Genomic DNA, 22,070 nt, shown 5'->3' with positions numbered 1-22,070 from the left:
GATCCATTTTCAATTTGAGTTATCCCCATCCTATTTTTCCATAGTGGTACCTCCAATCTGTGTTCCCACCAGCAGTGCACAAGAGTTTCCTTTTTTCTCCACATTCTCACCAACAATTGTTTGTTGCTATATTGATGATAGCCACTCTGACAGCTGTGAGGGGATACCTCAGTGTGGTTCTAATTTGCATTGGATGTGTCATTGGTGAATATGTTCTCCCATTCAGTTAGGTTGTCTTTTCATTTTATTATTAGTTTCCTTTGCTGTGCAAAAGCTTTTTCGTTTGATGTGGTGTAGTACTACTTGTTTATTTTTTCTTTTGTTGCCCTTACCTGAGTAGATGTCAAAAAAATATTGCTGTGAGAAATGTCCCTGATTTTACTACCTGTATTTTCTTCTAGGAATTTATGGTTTTCAGTCTTACATTTAAGTCTTTATTCTGAGTTTATCCTTCTGTGTAGTGTGAAAAGGTGGTCTATTTTTATTTTTTTGCATGTATCTGTTCAATATTCCCAACACTATTTATTGAGTAGGCTGTCTTTACCCCATTGTATGTTCTTGCTTCCTTTGTCATATATTAATTGGCCTTATAGTTACGGGTTTATTTATGGGCTCTCATTCTGTTCTATTGATCTATGTGTCTTTTTTTATGCCACTACCATGCTTGTAGTATAGTTTGATATCAGGTAGTGTGATTCCTCTAACTTTGTTCTTTCTCAAGATTGCTGTGGCTATTGGTGTGTTTTGTGGCTCCATATAAAATTATTGGATTATTTATTCTAGTTCTGTGGAAAAAAAAAAGCCATTGGTATTTTGATAGAAATTGCTTTGAATCTATAGATTGCTTTGGATAGTATGGACATTTTACCAGTGTTAATTCTTCCTAAGTGTGAGCAGGATATATGCTTCCATTTATTTATATCTTCAATTTCTTTCTTCAGTGTCTTAACATTTTTCAAGTACAGGTCTTTTACCTCCTTGGTTACATTTATTTGTAGGTATTTTATGTCTTTTTGATACAATTTTTAGTGGGATTGTTTTCTTTATGATAGTTTATTATTAGTGCATAAAGATGCAACTGATTTGTGAATATTTATTTTGTATCCTTCTTTACTGAATTGATTTATTGTGGTAGTTTTTGGTAGACTTCTTGGGGTTCTCTCTGTAAAGTATCATGTCATCTGCAAATAATGATAGTTTTCGTTTTCCTTTCCAATTTGGATGCCTTTTATTTAATTTTCTTGTCTGATTGCTGTGCTTAGGACTTCCAGTACTATATACTAAGTTAAATAAGAGTGATGAAAGCGGACATCCCTGTCTTGTACCTGATCTTAAAGGAAACGCTTTTACCTTTTTTCCATTGAGTATGACGTTAGCTGCGAGTTTGTCATATATGGCCTTTATTATGCTGAGGTATGTTCCCTCTTTTCCTACTTTGCTGAGAGTTTTTATCATAAATGGGTGCTGGATTTTGTCAAAAGCTTTTTCTCCATCTCTTATATGATAATATGATTTTTATTCGTTTTGTTTATGTGTTGTATCTCGTTAATTGACTTGTGGATATTGTACCAACCTTGCATCCCAGGGGTAAATCCCACTTTATTGTGGTGTATTGCTGGATCCAGTTTGCTAATTTGTGTTTATCAGGGTTATTGGCTTGTAATTACCCTTCTCGGTAGTGTCTTTATCTGGTTTTGGAATTAGGATAATGCTGACCACTTAAAATGTACTTGGGAGTCTTTCCTCCTCTTGAGATTTTTGGAATAGTTTAAGAACAATAGGTGTTAGTTTTTTGAATCTTTGGTTAAAAAAAAAAAAAAAAAAAAAGCTGTGAAGCCATCTGACCCAGGACTTGTTTGTTGGGAGTTTTTTGATTATTGCTTCAATTTTATTCATTGTAATGGGTCTGTTCTGATTTTCTATGTCTTTTTTCCCAAGGAGATTTCCTTTATGTCATGTTTCAACATCTCTTTTGATTTTATGTATTTTAATTTTAGCAACTATTTTTATCTCCTAACGATACCTCTCTTAGCCTAGTTTCCCTCAGAAAGCTGAAACCAAGTGGAGGGCTTGCATACTAGTATTTTATTTCTGGAACTGATCCTGTAAAACAGGAGTGTGGGACAAGGCAAGTGAACAAGGAAGGAGGGAAAGCCAGTACCAGGGTGCATGACTGAGCTGGTTATTGCTGTGGATAATTGGTCTCTATCCTGCTGGGGCCATCTGAAGTGGTACATAGAACACTCCTCAGATCAGTCCACCTGAACAACGGTAGAGGCGAGAATGTATTTACTGGCTTTTATCTCCTATATGGTGACAACGCTGCACTAATTTGATATTTAGTGAGAATCAATGCAGTTTCTCACAGATGTCCCACATAGTAACAGGAGAGACAGGAGCAGAAAGTAGATTGTGCAGTGCCGCTGAAAAGTGCCAGTGTCTTATCTCCTCAAGGAAGCTAGTTGACAGTGCATTGGCTGAAGGAAGTTGGAAGGGTGAGGAGGGAGGAGTGGAGACAGGAGAAGGGCAAAAAGATCAATGTAATTCACCTTTGAAATGCTCTCTTTTGGTGCCCTCACTTAAGTCCAATCAGAATTTTCAATATAGTTGCCAAATTCAACAGTTACAAGGAAAAGTTGGTAAAAACAGGCTTTTATCGCCACTGCTGTGTCTTGTCCTGAGGGAATAATTAGTATTCATCATCATCTTCCTCTACTACAAATTCCATATTTCCCTTTCAGGGCTAGCTACTGGTATGTTCTAAATTGCTAGTCTGATTGGAAGGCATGAACCTTTATTCCTAAGGTACCTTACTCTTGGGTCATGGTTGCCACAAGCATACTCTTAGAGTCATCCTTCGGCACTGTGTTACCACCCCTCTGAATTTTAGGCACCCCTCTGCATCTCCTGGGGCTTGGATAAGGCCCTTCCTTCCCTATCATGTCATTGTGATCCTAGTTCCTTAATGTTGTCAGGGTCAGTAGTCCCCACTGACAACTATTTTCTTTGCCTACTCTCCCACTGATATGAGGAGTCCAAAACGACCATGTGATAATCATAGCTTTAAGTTCAGTGGCGACCTTACCATGACCCTTAATAGAAATGTCTCCACTATCCTCAGAAGCAGAACCAAGAAGAATCTGAGAATTCAAGATTTTCAGGCTTGTTCCCCCACCCCAGTCCTCAGGGTCTCACTCTTTTCCTACCTAAGCAGAAGAAAAGTCTCTCTAAACACTGTCAATGAACATTTTTTACTTTTAGAGCATATTTTGGTATTTCTTTACACTGAGCCTGGTTTGTTTTGTTTTGTTTTGTTCTTTTGTTTGTTAACCCTCACTGGAGGATATTTTTCCCCCATTGATTCTAGAGAGTGGAAGGGAGTGGGGGGGTGGGGGTAGAGAGAGACATTCATGTGAGAGCCACATCAGTTGGTTGCCTCCCACATGTGCCCTGACTGGGGGTGAGGAATGCAACCCAGGTATGTGCCCTTGACTAGGAATCGAACCTGCGACCCTGAGGTGTGCACACTGAAGCTCTAACCATTGAGCCGCACTGGCCAGGGCTAAACAGCCTGTTTTTATAAGGTTCTAAGATTGTTAATAAAGCCCTTTCACTCTATAAACTATATAATTATCATTGTTCTCCATACTGTCCATAAGTCAATACTTTACCTTCCCATGTACCTCACCCCAATTCCTCGCTCCCCTGAATCTTATAAATTGTGATTTTACAGAGTGCTAGGAGTTATCACCATACATGTTACCAGCAATGAGATTGTTATTGCCTGTTTCAGTGACTTACGCAATTCCCAAGTCTCATCTTGTAGGTCTACTAATTAGAACCAGTTTTGGTGCAGACTTTGTCGGTGTCCTCAGGAAGCAGAGCCTGAGAAAAGAATTAGAATTCAAGAGTTTATTTTGAAAAAGCCTAGGGTATAGGAGTAGGGGTCCGGGAGCGATGAAACAGGAAGTATGTTACTCAGCTAATGGTCATGGTGAGCGACTGGAATTAAGCCCACGGACCCAGTGAGAAGCCGTTTGGTATATACCTGCAAATGACCCCCGAGGCTGGGAGAGGGCTGCTACTGGGCATGGTTAGGTTATGCCTGGGTGTTAGGGGTGTTCCCTCAGCAAATGCATGCTGTGATGTCAAAGACGCCATGGTGCAGGAAGTGAGCGGCCTGTGCTCTCACATTGTAACTGTAAAGCTCCTTGCCACAGCAAAAAAGGGTAAACTGGTGGAAGAGGTAGAGGATGGGGTATAATAGGTACGAAGTAGACAAGACCCCTTATCTCGTTTCATTTTGCAGTATATTACTCTATATGGATGAAATATTTTTCACTACCTCTGAGGTTACTAATAAGATTAAACTTTCTTTTTAAAAATTATCTTGTTCACTATGTTTATTCTGGTGTGTGTGTGTATCAGTTTTGGCCTTACTCTGCCATTTTGTTTTTTCCAAATGTTTGCTGATCTCTGGTTGGATGTTTATATTTAAAAATGAGGCAATTGCCTGGCCTCGTGTGGCTTAGTGGCTGAGCGTCATCCCAGGAACCAATTGGTCAAAGTTCGATTCCCGGTCAGGGCACATGCTGGGTTAAGGGTTCGATCCCCAGGAGGGCCGTGCAGGAGGCAGCCGATCAATGATGTTTCTGTCTCAACGATGTTTCTATTTCTCTATCCCTTTCCTTTCCTCCTCTTAAAAAAAAAAAAAATCAATAAAAACATTTAAAAAAAATAAAAATGAGGCAATAGAATGACTCACTGGAATCTCTGTACCTGTGAAGGACTTGCTCCGTGGCTGGCTTTGACTTTTATGTGGAGTATGTTACTGGACATTACTGAAGGGGACCCATAAATGTCAGAATGAGAAAGGCTTTACTTGTCTCTCACATCAGTTCCAGTTACTTATTTCATCCCAGACTATCTAAATTTCTTTAGAAAAGGACTCTAATTTGGGGGGGGGGGCAGGAAGGTGGGGTGTAGGTATGGTGTAGGGACCACAGTATGAGAGTCTAGCTCAGGCTTTTCTGTTCTCAATAATTTTTTTCTGCACCAGGTTCCAAGCCAGGATCAGATGTTGAATTTCCTTGTCATATATCCTTAGTCTTTTAATCTGGGATAACCTCGTGGTCTTTTTATTTTTTGTCTTTCTTAATTTTGACACTTGATGAATCACTGGCCAGTTATTTTGCAGAATGACCCTTAATTTAGTTTTTCTTGATGTTTCCTTATTAAATTCAAGTTACGCATTTCTGGTAAGAATACCACAGGTATGCTTGATGCGCTCTTCTCAGTACGTTTTTAGGAGGCATATGATACTAATGTATCTTATGAGTGGCGATGTTAACTTTGATCACTTGATTAAGGTGTCTGCAGTTCTCTGCACTGTAAAGTTATGATTTTTCCTTTCAAAATTATCTTGTAAGGAGATACTTTGAGACTGTGTAAATATCCTTTTCATCGTCATGCTTTTGCTCTCCAATTTTAGTATTCATTGATACATAATTCTCCTCTGGAACAAATATTAAGATGGTGTTTGCCTAGTGGTGATTTTTATATTAATAATTTCTATAATTATTAATTGAAAAAGACTACCATGAGGCAAAACACCCCCTTTCCTCCATTTATTTATTTATTTTTGTTTTTATCACTATAGATGTATGGATTTAAAAAAAAAAAATTGTTCTCTGGGTTATCATCTGTAACTGTCATCATTCATTTTGTTGCTGAAATCATTCCACATTTGACTCACTGGGACTTCCTTTAGTTACTTCTCCCCATGTCCTTCTGACCTGTGTTTCATCATTTTGTGTACTACTTTATTTTCTGATACCATGAGATATATCATGCACATCTTGTACTTTTCTTACCTCAGGACTAAAATCATTCATTTGTCCAAAAAGCCATCATTCCTCTTACTGAGGAAATAGTATCTAGAAACTAAGATCTGGATACTAGGTGTGCTCATTGCTACGGGGATATCATTGCTTCTAGGCCCTCTTCGTAGGGAGAGTTGGGAAATATATGTGTGTATAACTTTTATTGGCAGCTTAGAAAATAAAAACATCTTGATCATTCTAACAAAAAACAAAGCAGAAAAAGTAGAATGCATTAAACAAAAACATGGTAAATAAACCTTAAATTGTTACAGATAAGTGCAAACTAATTTTTAATGTAATATGTTCATTTACATTTAATGTAATACATTAACATTAATTTAAATATGAATTAAGTAAACTTATTAAGAAACTGAGATTTTCAGATATTTTTATCCAGCTTTTATTTTTGTTTAAAATAGAAATAACTTATACAAAGTGACCTAGAATTGTTTCATATTACATATATATACAGGGTGTCCCCCAAAAATGTATACACACTTTAACAGCTGATAGCTCAATATTGAAAATGAAATATATTTTAATAAACACTGCCTTTATAATTATTCAAAGTGTGTGTTTACACTTTTTGGGACACACACATATAAGTATATGTATTTAGCCAATACTAACTAAATGAAAATTGATGTTAATACTATTAATATCAAACAACATAGAATAAAAGATGCACAATATTAAATGTGATACAGAGAAACATTTCTATGGATAGAATTTACTAAGAATTAACAAATAAGAAAAATTTTGATATTTTAATGTACCTCAGAAACTGATAGACCAAGCACAAATTAGCATGAAAGTTGATGGTTTTGGCAACAAAAGTTGAAGGTTGATTATTTCGGCCACAAAAGTAACAAGATTCATTTGTTGAATCCTGCTGTTCCAAATAGAGTGCATACATTCTTTTCAAGTACTCCTGAAACATTTTATAAAACTGACCTTTGCAGCATTACAGATTAAATCCCAAATTCTAAAGTATATGAGACGTCTCTGACTAATGCATTAAAATTTTAAAAAAATGATTAATTGAAAAGGAATGCCCCTCCCACAAACACATATTTAAGAGTTCCATTCAGTGTAGTGGACTGAGCTGACTGTAAATAACTCAACCCTTTCCCACTTCTGCTCCAATTGCATACACGTCCTGAAAAAAAGGCCGCATAGAACAATATCCACAGCCAAGCATACAACCAAGAAAGTACATCAATCAATTGTTAGCGTAAGAGTGAATTCTTTGAATAGATGTTTGTGGGATCTGCTTAAAAAGTGGCTTTGGAAAGGAATAAAAAAAAATAAGAGCCTTCACCATAGGAACCAAAATTTATAGAGTGCAGTGACTTTAGTCTAAAAAAAAAAAATTTAAATTTCAATGGAACCTGGTGATTCTCTCTGTGGTAGCAGAGGAAAAACCATTTTGAAGGTTGCTTTCTCAATGCAGGGGACATGTGGAATGTCCAGAAATCAACATCTATTGAAAATTAATTCATAAAAACCATATGAGGAAATGACTATACAAAAAGGGTGATTTGTAGCTAAGGATTGCAGATAGAGACAAAAATCAGAGTGAGATTTAAAAATTAAGTATGTTTAGCCCTAGACGGTTTAGCTCAGTGGTTAGAGCATTGGCCCTCGGATTAAAGGGTCCTGGGTTCGATTCCAGCCAAGGGCACGTACCTTGGTTGCGGGCTCCATCTCCAGCCCCGGTTGGGGCATGTGTGCGAGGGAGCCAATGCATGTGTCTCCCTTACATCGATGTCTCTCTCACGCTCCCGCTCGCTCTCCCTCTCTTTCTCCCCCCTTCCTCTCTCTCCCTCTCTCTCCCTCTCCCCCTCTCCCTCTTCCCTCTTTCTGAAAAGCAATGGAAAAAATATCCTTGAAGAGGACAACAAAATAAAATGAAAATAAGATAAAAATAAGCATGTTTAAAATATTCAGAGACGAAAGAGCAGTTAACACAAGAACAAAGTGAGGTGAGAAAGATGAATATAAAAACCATTTAGAAATTCTAAAAATTAGAAATACATTCGCCGATTATATATACAATTGACTATATGAAATAAATGGGTAAGTGGGGTGAACAAGATCAGCTATAGAGAGAATTAGTAAATTTTGTTTTCCTGACCATCTTGACTGACAGAGACTTCTAGACCTGAAGGATCTAGAATTTCCAGTAAACTGATTAAAGCGTTATTTGCCAGTGCCTTGCGTTGGAGCCCTCCTAATTGCTGTATTTCTAAAGCTCTCTTGTTTCTGTCTTCCTGACCTTTACTGGACTATTTCTAATCTGATTAATTTTTTGCCTCAACTTTTACGTCCTTCCATCCTCTTGCAACCTGCATGTCATGAGGATTGATCAACCTGGCTTCAAAGCGCATCGTCTATGACCCAGGATTCCTGGTTAATTTTTACCAGTTTTACTGATCTTTTCTTTGCCTGTCACTCTGAGCCACTGTCATCCATGACCCCAGGATTCTAGATTTTTAAAAAATTTATCCTTTGTAACTTTTCTACACTAAAAAGAGTCAATAGAAAAACACCACAGGAGAAAGAGTGCCATGCATGGAAAAAAAAAATAATAATTTTATTTAATCTTCATTTCATTTTTTTGTTCAAAATATTAGAGGTGTCCCTTTTTACCACCGATGACCCCTTCCACCCTGTCCCACCCCCCTCCCCAGTCCCTCTCCCCACCATTGTCCGTGTCCTTGGGTTGTGCATAGATGCATATAAATTCTTTGGTTACTCTCTCCCCCTCCACCCATCCATTCTTTGGTTACTCTCTCGCCCTCCTCCATCCCTTTGACATTCATCAGTCTCATCTATGCTTCCATGTCATTGAATCTGTTCATCAGTTTATTAAGTTCTTTATTCCACATATAAGCGAGATCATGTGATGTTTGTCTTTCTCTGCCTGGCTTATTTCACTTAGCATAATATTCTCCAGGTCCATCCATACTGTCCCAAAGGGTACGAGACTCTTCTTCTTTACAGCTGCGTAGTATTCCATGGTGCAAATGTCCCACAGCTTTTTTATCCACTCACCTACTGACGGGCACTTGGGCTGTTTCCAGATCTTAGCTATTGTAAACTGCGCTGCTATGAACATCAGGGTGCATATATTCTTTCTGATTAGTGTTTCAGGATTCTTAGGGTATATTCCTAGGAGTGGGATCACTGAGTCAAAAGGAAGCTCCATTTTTAATTTTTTGAGGAAACTCCATACTGTTTTCCACAGTGGCTGCCCCAGTCTGCATCCCCACCAGCAGTGCACTAGGGTCCCCTTTCCCCACACCCTCGCCAGCACATGTCGTTTGTTGACTTGTTGATGGAGCCATTCTGACAGGTGTGAGGTGATACCTCATTGTGGTTTTAATTTGCATCTCTGATGATTAGCAACGTTGAGCATTTTCTCATGTGTCTCTTGGCCATCCGTATGTCCTCTTTGGAGAAGTGTCTATTCAGGTCCTTTGCCCATTTCTTAATTGGGTTGTTTGTCTTCCTCTTGCTGAGTAGTATGAGTTCTTTGTACACTTTGGAAATTAGTCGCTTATCAGATGCATCCTTGGCAAATATGTTTTCCCAGACTGTGGGGTTCCTTTGTGTTTTGAGGCTGTTGTTTTGTTATTGTTTGTTTGTTTGTTTTTTGCTGTGCAGAAGCTCTTTAGTTTGATGTAGTCCCATATGTTTATTTTTTCTTTTGTTTCTCTTGCTCTAGGAGATGTATCAGTGAAAATGCGACTGCATGAGATGTCTGAATTTACTGCCTGTTTTCTTCCAGGATTTGTATAGTTTTGTGACTTACACTTAAGTGTTTTATCCATTTTGAGTTTATTTTTGTGTATGGTGAAAGTTGGTGGTCTAGTTTTATTTATTTATTTATTTATTGCATGTATCTGTCCATTTTTCCCAGCACCACTTATTGAAGAGACTCTTTACTCCATTGTATGCTCTTGCCTCCTTTGTGAAATATTAACTGACCATAATGGCGTGGGTTTATGTCTGGGGTCTCTGTTCTGTTCCATTGATCTATATGCCTGTTGTTGTACCAATACCAGGCCGTTTTGATTACAGTGGCTTTGTAATACAGTTTGAAGTCTGGTAATGTGATCCCTCCCACTCTGTTCTTTTTTCTCAAGATGGCTGCAGCTATTCAGGGTCTTTTTTGGTTCTATATAAATTTTTGAAATGTTTGTTCTAGGTCTGAAATATGCTGTTGGTATTTTAATAGGAATTGCATTGAATCTATAAATTGCTTTGGGTAGTATGGACATTTTAATGATACTAATGAGCATGGTATATTCTTCCACTTATTTAAATCTTCCTCTATTTCTTTTTTCAGTGTCACGTAGTTTTTTGAGTACAGGTCTTTTACATTCTTGGTTAAGTTTACACCTAGGTATCTTACTTTTTTGGTTGCGATGGTAAATGGTATTGCTTTTTTAGTTTCTCTCCCTGAAAGTTCATTGTTGGTGTATAAGAATGCCACTGATTTCCAGATGTTGATTTTGTATCCAGCTACCTTGCCAAATTTCTTCATTAAATCTAGTAGTACTTTGATGGAGTCTTTAGGGTTTCTATGTACAATATCATGTCATCTGCAAATAACGACAGTTTTACTTCCTCCTTTCCAATTTGGATACCTTTTATGTTTTCTTCCTGTCTGATGGCTATGGCGAGCACTTCCAGTACTATGTTGAATAAGAGTGGTGAAAGTGGACACCCCTGTCTTGTTCCGGTTTTTAATGGAAATGGTTTTAGTTTTTGCCCATTGAGTATGATGTTGGCTGTAGGTCTGTTGTATATGGCCTTTATTATGTTGAGGTATGGTCCCTCTACTCCCACTTTGCTGAGAGTTTTTATCAGAAATGGATGCTGGATTTTGTCGAATGCTTTTTCTGCGTCTATTGATATGATATGATTTTTGTCCTTCATTTTGTTTATGTGATGTATCACATTTATTGATTTGCAGATGTTGTACCAGCCTTGCATCCCTGGAATAAATCCCACTTGGTCATGATGTATGATCTTTTTAATGTCTTGCTGGATCCGGTTTGCTAGTGTTTTAGTGAGGATTTTAGCATCTATGTTCATCAGGGATATTGGCCTGTAATTTTCTTTCTTTGTAGTGTCTTTATCTGGTTTTGGGATTAGAGTGATGCTGGCCTCATAAAAAGAGTTTGGAAGTTTTCCCTCCTCTTGAAATTCTGGAATAGTTTGAGTACAATAGGTGTAATTCTTCTTGAATCTTTGGTAAAACTGGCCTGTAAATCCATCTGTTCCAGGACTTCTGTTTGCTGGGAGTTTTTTGATTACTGCTTCAATTTCATTAGTTGTTATCGGCCTATTTAGGTTTTCTGCCTCTTCTTGATTCAGCTTTGGAAGGTTGTATGCTTCTAGGAATTTGTCCATTTCCCCCATGTTGTCCAGTTTGTTGGCATATAGTTGCTCATAATATTTTCTTACAATCCTTTGTATTTCTGTTGGGTCAGTTGTTATATTGCCTCTTTCATTTCTGATTTTATTTATTTGGGTCCTCACTCTTTGTTTCTTAGTGAGTCTGGCTAAAAGTGCATCAATCTTATTTATCTTTTCAAAGGACCAGCTCTTGGTTTCATTGATTTTTTGTATTTTTTTTTTTTTTTTTTTTTAGTCTCTATGTCATTAATCTCTGCTCTGATTTTTATTATTTACTTCCTTTTACTTCCTGGGGGCTTTTCTTGCTGTTCTCATTTTAGTCCTTTTAGTTATTGTGTCAGATGGTTTATTAGAGCTTTTTCTTGTTTCTTGAGATGGGCCTGTAATGCTATGAATTTTCCTCTCAGGACTGCTTTTATTGTGTCTCATAGATCTTGGGTTGTTGTCTGTTTATTTTTGTTTCTTTCCATGAAATGTTTGATTTCTTCCTTGATCTCATTGGTAACCCATTCATTGTTTAATAACATGCTATTTAGCCTCCATATGTTTGAATATTTTTGAGTTTTTTTTATAGTGGTTGATTTCTAGTTTCATGGCATTGTGATCCAAGAAGATGCTTGATATGATTTCAATCTTCTTATATTTGTAGAGACTTGCCTTGTGCCCTAACATGTGGTCTATTTTTGAGAATGTTCCATGAGCACTTGAGAAGAATGTGTATTCTGCTGCTTTAGGATGAAATGTTCTGTAAATGTCAAATCCATTAGATCTAGTGTGTCATTTAAAGTCTGTTTCCCTGTTGATTTTTTGTCTTGATGATCTGTCCAGTGCTGACAGTGGGGTGTTAAAGTCGCCCACTATGATTGTGTTGCTGTCAATCTCCCCCTTAAAGTCCACCAAGAAATTTTTTTATATATTTAGTTGTTCCTATATCGGGTGCATATATATTTATAAGGGTTATTTCCTCCAGTTGTATTGATCCCTTTAGTATTACGTAGTGATTTGTCAGAAATAAGTATTGCTACTCCAGCTTTTTTTTTCTTTCCATTTGCATGGGATATTTCATTCCATCCCTTCACTTTTAGCCTGTGTGAATGTTTTGCTCTCAGGTGGATCTCTTGTAGACAGCATATATTTGGGTCCCGTTTTCTTATCTATTCAGCTACCCTATGTCTTTTGATTGGACCATTTATTCCATTTACATTTAAGGTTACTATTTATATACTTATTTAATGCCATTTTCCCCTTTTATGCTGGTGTATCTTTCTCTCGCTATTTCTTCTTTTTCTCAGAGCAGTCCTTTTAGCATTTCTTGCAATGCTGGTTTCATGGTACTGAACTCCTTTAGCCTTTTTTTGTCTGGGAAGCTTTTTATTTCACCTTCAAATTTAAATGATAGCCTTGTTGGATAAAGCAATCTTGGTTGCATGTTCTTGCTTTTCATTACTTGGAGAACTTCATGCCACTCCTTTCTGGCCTGAAGAGTCTCTGTTGAGAAATCAGCTGTCAGCCTTATGGGGGTTCCCTTGTAGGTCACTGCTTGTCTCTCTCTGGCAGCCCTTAATATTTTCTCTTTGTCCTTGACATTTGCCATTTTAATTATGATGTGTCTTGGAGTGGGTCTCTGGGTCCCTATTGTTTGGAACCCTCTTTGCTTCCTGAACTTGTGTGGCTTTCTCCCTCGCCAGCCTAGGGAAGTTTTCTATCATTATTTCTTCCACCAAGTTCTCTTTCCCTTGCTCTCTTTCCTCCCCCTCTGGCACTCCTATAATGTGAATGTTGTTTCACTTCATGTTGTCCCAAAGCTCCCTTAGACTGTCCTCATGCTTTTTAAGTGCTCTTTCTTTTCGCTGTTCTGATTGTTTTTTTCTACCTTATCTTCTAAGTCACTTATTCTATCCTCTGCTTCATTGAGCCTGCTTTTAATTCCTTCCAGTGTATTCTTGTTACCAGATATAGTATTTTTGTTTCTGCCTGATTCTTGTGATATGTATCCCTTTTTTCATGTTTTCACAAAGTTCCTTGACTTTACCATCAAGTGCCTTGCTCTAATTAATTTCCATGAGCATCTTTATAACCATTACTCTGAACTCTTTTTCTGATAACGTGCTTAATTCCATCTCATCGAAGTCTTTCTCTGGCGATTTTTCCTTTTCTTTAGTTTGTGGGTTGTTTCTTTATCTCCCCATTTTGGTGGCTTAGTGTTTGTATCTATATATCAGATATATTTGCTGTCTCCTAGTTTTATGGGGAGGGATTTTGTAGTGTGAGTCCAGTGGAGCCCAGAGGTGTGTTTTCTTTATACTTCTAAGCTCTTTGCTCTAGGCATGTCCCTTTTGTGGGTGTTCCTTTTGTGGATTCTTTGGACTTTTCTGTTGTGATTGGGTCTAGATTGTTGTTGATCCATCATTGGGGGAACTCTCTTCTCAGGTTGGCTAACTGTGTATCTCGGCCCCAACCACATCATGTAAGTTGTTGTACAGGTGCTGGCAAGGCAGGACAATACCCAACTAAACTTCCAAGAAACAAGGGGTATCTTACAACATATCCTGACAATCACAATGAAAACAACCCAAGTGAAAATAAAACTGAGAGAATGAAGGGAGAACACAAATGGTAAAGCCAAAAAAATAGGTAAAAAAAGAAAGAAAAGTAAAGCTAGAGAGGGAAAAGTATATTGTTAATACTGATGCAAATTTAAAAAGTAATAATAAATTAAACTAAAATGTAAAAAATAGAGAAGCTACTGGGAGATAAAAGGGGCCCAGAAAAGATTCTGACAGTAGGGCCAGCAAAAAATTACGGGAGAGACTAGGAATAGGATAACAGTTGAAAATGAAAAGATAAAAATACAATAAAGAGAATAAGAAACTAACAAACAAAAAGACAGGACGACAGAAGGGAGGGAAACAAAAGAAAAGAAGAATAAAAATAATAAAGTTATGCCAATGGATCAAGAGGAGAGATAGAGAGACATAAAGCACAGGCAGGGAGGGAGTCCAATAACAGATTTGGGGAAAATTATTGAGAAAAGCAGTAAACTTGTTGGTTATAATGATAAAGTCCCAGCAATTCAGCAGAGAATATCAAGAAAATCTTGATAGTGGAAGGATAAAAAAAAAAAAAGCAAATAAAACAAAACAGAGAAACAAAACAAAAAAACAAGCTAAGCAAGAGAATATTTTTAAAAAATTAATTTTAAAAATTAAAAAAAAAATTATAAGATTTAAAAAGAAAAAAAATTTTTTTTCTTTCTGTTTTTCCTAAGGGGGTAGGGGGGAAAAGACAGTCAATCGGGTGGGTTTCTTCTGGGGAGCTCATGTTGTCTGAGGCTCACTGTTCTGTGTGCTGATTTCAGTTCTCCTGGGAGGTGCTTGTGTATCACCCAATGTGAGGAGCCGTCTAGGTTTGGCTCTGGTGTCCTTAGGTAGATGGTTGATCTGAGGCTCTCTGTGGACCACCTCCTCTTGTCAGCTATTTCGCATCCTTGTAGTTGCCTGGTCTTACTCCAGAGTCTTCTGTAGAGTCTTTAGGGTGCAGGGTAGCTAGTGTAGCTCAGGGTGTCACTCCCCTTAGAGGTTTCGCTGTCAGGCGCTTACTCTGCAGGAGTTAGTCTCTGCTCCACCGCCAGTTCCTCAGTCCCTACCCTGTCCTCTGATTCTAGCTCCCCAGGCTCTGTCCTGCTGCAGCTTCAGATTGATTTCAGCCTGTTGCCTTTTCTGTCTGGGCCGTTTCAGCAGCCTGGGCTCAGTGGGTTCGATTAAAAACACATTCTGGTGAGCCCTCTGCCTGCCCAGCCCCCAGCAGGGGTTTTCAGCGTTTCCTCCAGTTCCCAAACAACAGTCCCTGAGAGTCTTATTCTTATAATGTCCTCCTGTGAGCTGCTCTCCCCTCCCCCTCAGGACTGTGCCCTGGGGGATATCTGGGGCCTCAGTGAGCGGGACCCGCCCCTTTCCTGTTGGGGGCGGTGCTCCCGGCTGCAGGAGAGGCCGGCAGGCTCCGCCCCTCCCTGCTCAGCTCTGGTTGGCTGGTCGCACCAGGCCCGCCCCTCAGACCGGCTACTGCGGAGACGCCAATGGCAGCCTCCACTGGTCTGTCCCCCAGTGCACGCCGGGAAGGTGGGAACCAGGTCCGCAATCAAACTGGCAAACGCACAAAGCAACACCCAGGCAGAGAGTCCGCCCTGCAGGGTCCTGCTGCCTGCGCACCAAGGCACCCAGGGGAGGGGACCCAAAGTCAGCTCCCCACAGCTCCCCGCACCGCTGGTCTCAGCAAAGCTGGGGCGCCCCTCAGGGCTGGTCACAGACCCCAGCCTCTCCCATGGGAGCTCAGGGCGGGGGGACACCCTCAGGGCTGGTCGCAGATCCCAGCCTCTCCCATGGGAGCTCAGGGTGGGAGGACACCCTCAGGGCTGGTCGCAGATCCCAGCCTCTCCCATGGGAGCTCAGGGTGGGAGGACACCCTCAGGGCTGGTCGTAGATCCCAGCCTCTCCCATGGGAGCTCAGGGTGGGAGGACACCCTCAGGGCTGGTCGCAGATCCCAGCCTCTCCCATGGGAGCTCAGGGTGGGAGGACACCCTCAGGGCTGGTCGCAGATCCCAGCCTCTCCCATGGGAGCTCAGGGTGGGAGGACACCCTCAGGGCTGGTCGCAGATCCCAGCCTCTCCCATGGGAGCTCAGGGTGGGAGGACACCCTCAGGGCTGGTCGTAGATCCCAGCCTCTCCCATGGGAGCTCAGGGTGGGAGGACACCCTCAGGGCTGGTCACAGATCCCAGCCTCTCCCATGGGAGCTCAGGGTGGGGGGACACCCTCAGGGCTGGTCGCAGATCCCAGCCTCTCCCACCGGGAGCTCAGGGCGGGGGGACACCCTCAGGGCTGGTCGCAGATCCCAGCCTCTCCCACCGGGAGCTCAGGGCGGGGGGGACACCCTCAGGGCTGGTCGCAGATCCCAGCTTCTCCCACCGGGAGCTCAGGGCGGGGGGACACCCTCAGGGCTGGTCACAGATCCCAGCTTCTCCCATGGGAGCTCAGGGTGGGGGGACACCCTCAGGGCTGGTCGCAGATCCCAGCCTCTCCCACCGGGAGCTCAGGGTGGGGGGACACCCTCAGGGCTGGTCGCAGATCCCAGCCTCTCCCACCGGGAGCTCAGGGCGGGGGGACACCCTCAGGGCTGGTCGCAGATCCCAGCCTCTCCCATGGGAGCTCAGGGTGGGGGGACACCCTCAGGGCTGGTCGCAGATCCCAGCTTCTCCCATGGGAGCTCAGGGCGGGAGGGCTCCTCCCCTCCCCCACACCTGACAGATTCAGTGCCTTCTGGGGCTCAACACAGTGCCCCACAGGGAGGCAGAGGGTCCCCATGTGCAGGTGCTCAGCACAGTCCTCTGGTCCCTTACCACTCGGGTGCCACAGACCTTGGGACCGCCTTCCCTGTGGTCGGCACCCCGGGCATTAGACGCCGGTCGCAGCCGCCGCCAGAGGCTCTGTTTCCCCGGAAGGCGCCGGCCGCCATCAGAGGCCGTTTCCTGGGAAGGCGCCGGCCGCCATCAGAGGCCGTTTCCCGGGAAGGCGCCGGCCGCCGCCAGAGGCTCTGTCTCCCGGGAAGGCGCCGGCCGCCGCCAGAGGCTCTGTCTCCCGGGAAGGCGCCGGCCGCCGCCAAAGGCTCTGTCTCCCGGGAAGGCGCCGGCCGCCATCAGAGGCTCTGTCTCCCGGGAAGGCGCCGGCCGCCATCAGAGGCCGTTTCCCGGGAAGGCGCCGGCCGCCATCAGAGGCTCTGTCTCCCGGGAAGGCGCCGGCCGCCATCAGAGGCTCTGTCTCCCGGGAAGGCGCCAGCCGCCATCAGAGGCTTTGTTTCCTAGGAAGGCGCCGGCCGCCGCCAGAGGCTCTGTCTCCCGGGAAGGCGCCGGCCGCCGCCAGAGGCTCTGTCTCCCGGGAAGGCGCCGGCCGCCGCCAGAGGCTCTGTCTCCCGGGAAGGCGCCGGCCGCCATCAGAGGCTCTGTCTCCCGGGAAGGCGCCGGCCGCCATCAGAGGCTCTGTCTCCCGGGAAGGCGCCGGCCGCCATCAGAGGCTCTGTTTCCTGGGAAGGTGCCTCTGCCCTGTGCGCGGGGCGCTCCTTCCCCTCTCTGCTCCGGGTGTGGGGTCCCCGCTTTTGGAGGCCGTCCGCACTCCCGAGGGGGGGAGCTTTGCAGCGTCCAGGCCTCGGGGCTCGGCGCCCAGCACGGGCTTCAGGGGGTCTCCCCCTTCCTACGCCCCCTCTTACCGGACTCCGTGATGTCTCCTCAGTGCTCCCCACTCGCCCTCCGTGCACTCAGGTGTGTTTCTCTGGCTTTTCCCAGCTGGCTCCGCAGGATTTCAGGAGGAAATCGAGTCTGTGGCTGGGGGAAGGGGCCTCTGCTGCTTCTCACAGCACTACCCCTTTCCCTCTCCCCCAAAATAACACACATTTTAAATGGACAAAACCACAAAAAGATGGCCAGATTAATAATTAGGGATTTGCCAATTAAATCAATGAGATGCGTTTCCACATATTTTGGATTGTTAAAATTAATATACACTATAGGAGAGGTACCAAATAACTGGTCATTCTAGTGCTGGTTGGATGGTGTTTGAACAGATTGGTGGTGGGTGCAGAGCTGAAGGCTACGCACCAGCCCAGCAGAAGGGACTCCCTCTACCAAGACAGCTAGTTAATACTGAAACCCAGATTCCAGCCTGCCGGTGCATCTATTCTGACCACCCATTTAGAGATGGGGGAAGTTACCACCAGTGGGGCTACAAACTGAATGCGTCTACTCTAAGCCTACCTTTTTGAGCACCTGTTTATAATCCCCCTTTCACAAACTCCATTTTAAAAGAAAACCATGTCTCTTATTTACCTAAATTTTACCTGATGCAGTGTCCAAAGGTACAAAAAGGTAGCATTTGGCATGCTAATGAGAAATTTGGAATATTGTCTTGTGCTGTACCAGTTTTCAATTTCTTGTCTCAGCTCCAAATTCAGCTTTGTGATATTAAATCTGGACCCTATAAATATTTCTCCTTTGCCAGCCAGATGGACGTTAAGCTGCATCAGTAGAGAACACTGGAGTGACTCTGCAAGGCAGTGGTGGCAGGGAGAAACATCTCTTTAAAGGCCCACCCTTCTTTATTATTACTCAGCAATTTTTGTGTTTATTGTTGGGTTTTAAGAACATATGTTAAAGAATATAGTTAAGAATACTAAAGAATATACTTAAATGTAGAAGAAAACATATTTGCCTTACATATATATATATATTTATTTAATTTCCTGATTGTAGAGAAAGGAAGGCAGAGAGATGGAGAGAAACATTGATTCCTTGTTCCACTTATTTATGCATCATTGGTGGCTTCTTGTATGTGCCCTGACCAGGGTCAAGCCTGCAACCTTGGTGTGTCAGGATGATGCTCTAACCAACTGAGCCACCCAGCCAGAGCTGTCTTAGTCTTTAGTAAACATTGCATTCTACATGGGCATTAATTCAGAATTAATTACCATCCTTTCATTTCAGCTTGAAGAACTCCATTTAGCATTTTCTGTGAGGCTGGTGTGGTGTTTTTTCCTTCTATCCTTGTGTAAGTTTATGCATGTTACCTACCCTTGAGATCATCACTCTTACATCCATAGTGAGGACTTTTTTCACATTAATCAATTCAAATAAGCTTTTAAAAATTTTACTCATGTACTTTGGACATAACTGAACATAACCTAATTATTCATGACAGTTATTTTACTATTTTATTGAATAAATGCTTGGAGAAAAGATATTCATGAATATCTATAGCACAAAGGTAACATACAGATGCATATATTTCAAGGCATTTAGGCTTCCAGATTAAACCAAACCCTAGAACAGGCCAAAGCATATCTAAACCCTTGTGAATTATATTGATAATTATGAATAGCATTAATAATTATAAGTAATTGGGCAAAGTGATGACCCTGGCAGGGTAGTTTGTTGGTTAGAGTGTTGTCCCAATAAGCCAAGTTGTGGTTTTGATTCTCGGTCAGGGCACACACAAGTAGCAACCAATGAATGCGTAACATAAGGGGAACAACAAATCTCTCTCTTTCTCTCTCTCTCCCTCCCACACTTTCTCTCTCTCAAATCAACTAAAAAAAAGGCATGCCAATGACCATGAGCAATGTCAAGTCTAAGACTCAGCTCTTTGATCTCAACCAGAGCTTTCTAAGTCTATAAACTCTGCTTTATCCATTTATATTTTACAGATTTTTAGCTAATTTATTGGGGACAGGTCTTTTATATCAATCATAAATAGCCTTTTATTTTTTTAAAAAAGAAACTCTGTAATCATAACTGCCCTAATGGAGCATTAAAAGTTTGTAATGCTGTAAGTATTGCCTTTTTAGGTGTTAAATAGAGAATTCTAAATAGTTAAAGTCTAAATTCAAATTCTGTAAGATATTTTCTTACAGATTAGCTGGTCTGCTAGTTCTAAGTTTTCTTTCTTTTTTTTTTTTTGTTTTTTTTTTTTGTGTGTGTTTTTTTAATAAAGCACAAGGTTTTAATGGGAAAAGATTCTGATTCCTAGTTTGTTTAGGCTTTCTGAAAAGTTGAGTAAACTATTCAAAGAATGCTGCAAATTATTCTTTAGCAGCACAATATTTTCCATAACATCTGGGTAAACAGTAGCCTACTCAAGGAGTGTTGCTGTTAAAAAGATGAGTTATTCTCCTGAGCAAATTCACAAAAAGCTTCTTGTCCAAACAGAATTGAACAAAGCTTCCTTTTGACTAAAGATGTCGTTTTTTAGTGGGTGGGATTGTCTAAACACAAAACTTTGCACAAGAGCATCCATTGCTTTCATTTAATTTTGTTATAATTTTTTCCCCAAATGAAAGGAAGAAATGTTTTCTATTCCCTCATCCTATAAATTCCTAACATATTTTTGGGAACTCTGGTACTTTTAAAGTAAAAATGTCACCTTTGGGTACTCATTTTCACTTGGCTTTCATCCTAAGGGGATTGGGATATTTCTACATTCCCTCGCCCTTGGCATGTCCATGACCTTCACAAAAGGGGGAAAAGCCTCTTCTTTCCATGAGTTGCCACCTTACTGCCACCTCAGATCTAATGCTCCTTCATGCTACACTGAATCCAGTTTTAATAAAATGTGAGGCCAGAGGTCTTTGGCCCCACAGAGAGACTAAACCCAGTGTAACAACATTGACAATAAAAGAGCAGAGTAACTGCACAGAATGGAAACCTACTCATTTCATCTATTCCTCTCTTCCAAGCTGCAAAAGGCCTGATTAAATTAAGTCTCCTACCCATCTGGTAGAAAACTGAGATTGTTGACACTTTCTAATAAGAACTTTTTAATGCCCTACACTTGGCCAAATTTTATAGAACTGTGACCTCTTTTGAAATTTAAAAATGAAGAAGAAAAAGAGCAACACTAAGTTCAAAAAGGGAAGCAGTTACTTTATATTCGTTGCTGTTGAAGATGACATTTAAGTTCACAGTACCTGAAATTACATGATTTTTTCCCGCTTCTCTAAATTGTCATCTGAAATAAATGTAGATGCTTCAAATAGTAACCATAATACTGGTAAATAAATGGTGGCTTCCCCAGTTGGGGGAGTTGAGGGGTGACAAAAGATGAGAGATGGTGGCTAATCTATAATAAGACTTTTTAAAATCCTCACCTGAGGATATGCTCCTCCCCTCATTGATTTTTAGAGAGAGAGAGGAATGGGGAGAGAGATAGAAAGAAACATCAATGTGAGAGAGAAACAACAATCAATCGCCTCTAGTATGAGCCCTGACCAGGGATGGAACTGCAACCTCGTGGTGTATGGGACAACTATCCAATCAACTGAGCCACCTGGTCAGGGTCATAATAAGATTGTTTTACCAGATAAATTGAATCATTTTTTATGTTGGGGAAAATGTCATAAATTAAGCCCTGCTCTCAAAAAAAATAATAAAATAAAATTAAATTAAAAAAGCCATGTCTTCTAAGAGTTTGAAATCTTGATTGGATTTAAATTTAAAGAACCACTTGACATTTAATCACGTGAACATTTACTGATTCTTTGAATTAATGTTTTGTTTTTTTGAGAAGTGAGGTTGAGATTTACATGGTACTGAAGCTTATGTGCCCCAGAATAAATAAATGGTTATTATATAAATTATTTGATCCCAAAACATTATGGCATTCTTTGTTTCTTACATAGGGTGGATAATGTTAATATTATTACTCAAATATGTATGGTCATGGGAAACAGTTTTTAATACTATTTACAATAGCTCTTATCACTTCTCATTGTGCTTTTTTTATGATGTTTGGAAAAAAATCTCTGTTGAGTTATATACCTAAGAGGTAGTTAATACCATTAGTTTATCTGCTTCACTGGTGGGGAAGTTGAGGCATAGGGTCTTTACACATTATACTTCCTCAAAAATAGTTTAACCAGATTAGTTGTTTGGAAAATTATCTGTAGGAAAATAATTTCATGACGTAATTTTTGTTTTCTGAAACATCAGTGGCTTTTGTCGTCTTGTATGTATTATTGACCATTTTACTTTTGTGAATTTCCTACTCATATTCATCATCTGTTTTCACAGATGCAGTTTGGACTGTTTGATTTTTTTTGTTAGAGATTTATGGTAGTTCTCACTATACAATGAATACCCAAACTTTTTCTGTTACCTATTAGGGTAAATTATTTAAATCTCAATGCATGATTTAATAATATTATTTACTACAGCCCTATG

Source organism: Miniopterus natalensis, chromosome 1 (assembly GCF_054644295.1).
Source record: "Miniopterus natalensis isolate mMinNat1 chromosome 1, mMinNat1.hap1, whole genome shotgun sequence".
NCBI classification, from domain to species: Eukaryota; Metazoa; Chordata; class Mammalia; order Chiroptera; family Miniopteridae; genus Miniopterus; species Miniopterus natalensis.
The sequence above is the reverse complement of the archived record's forward strand: the minus strand, read 5'-3'. Positions refer to the sequence as shown.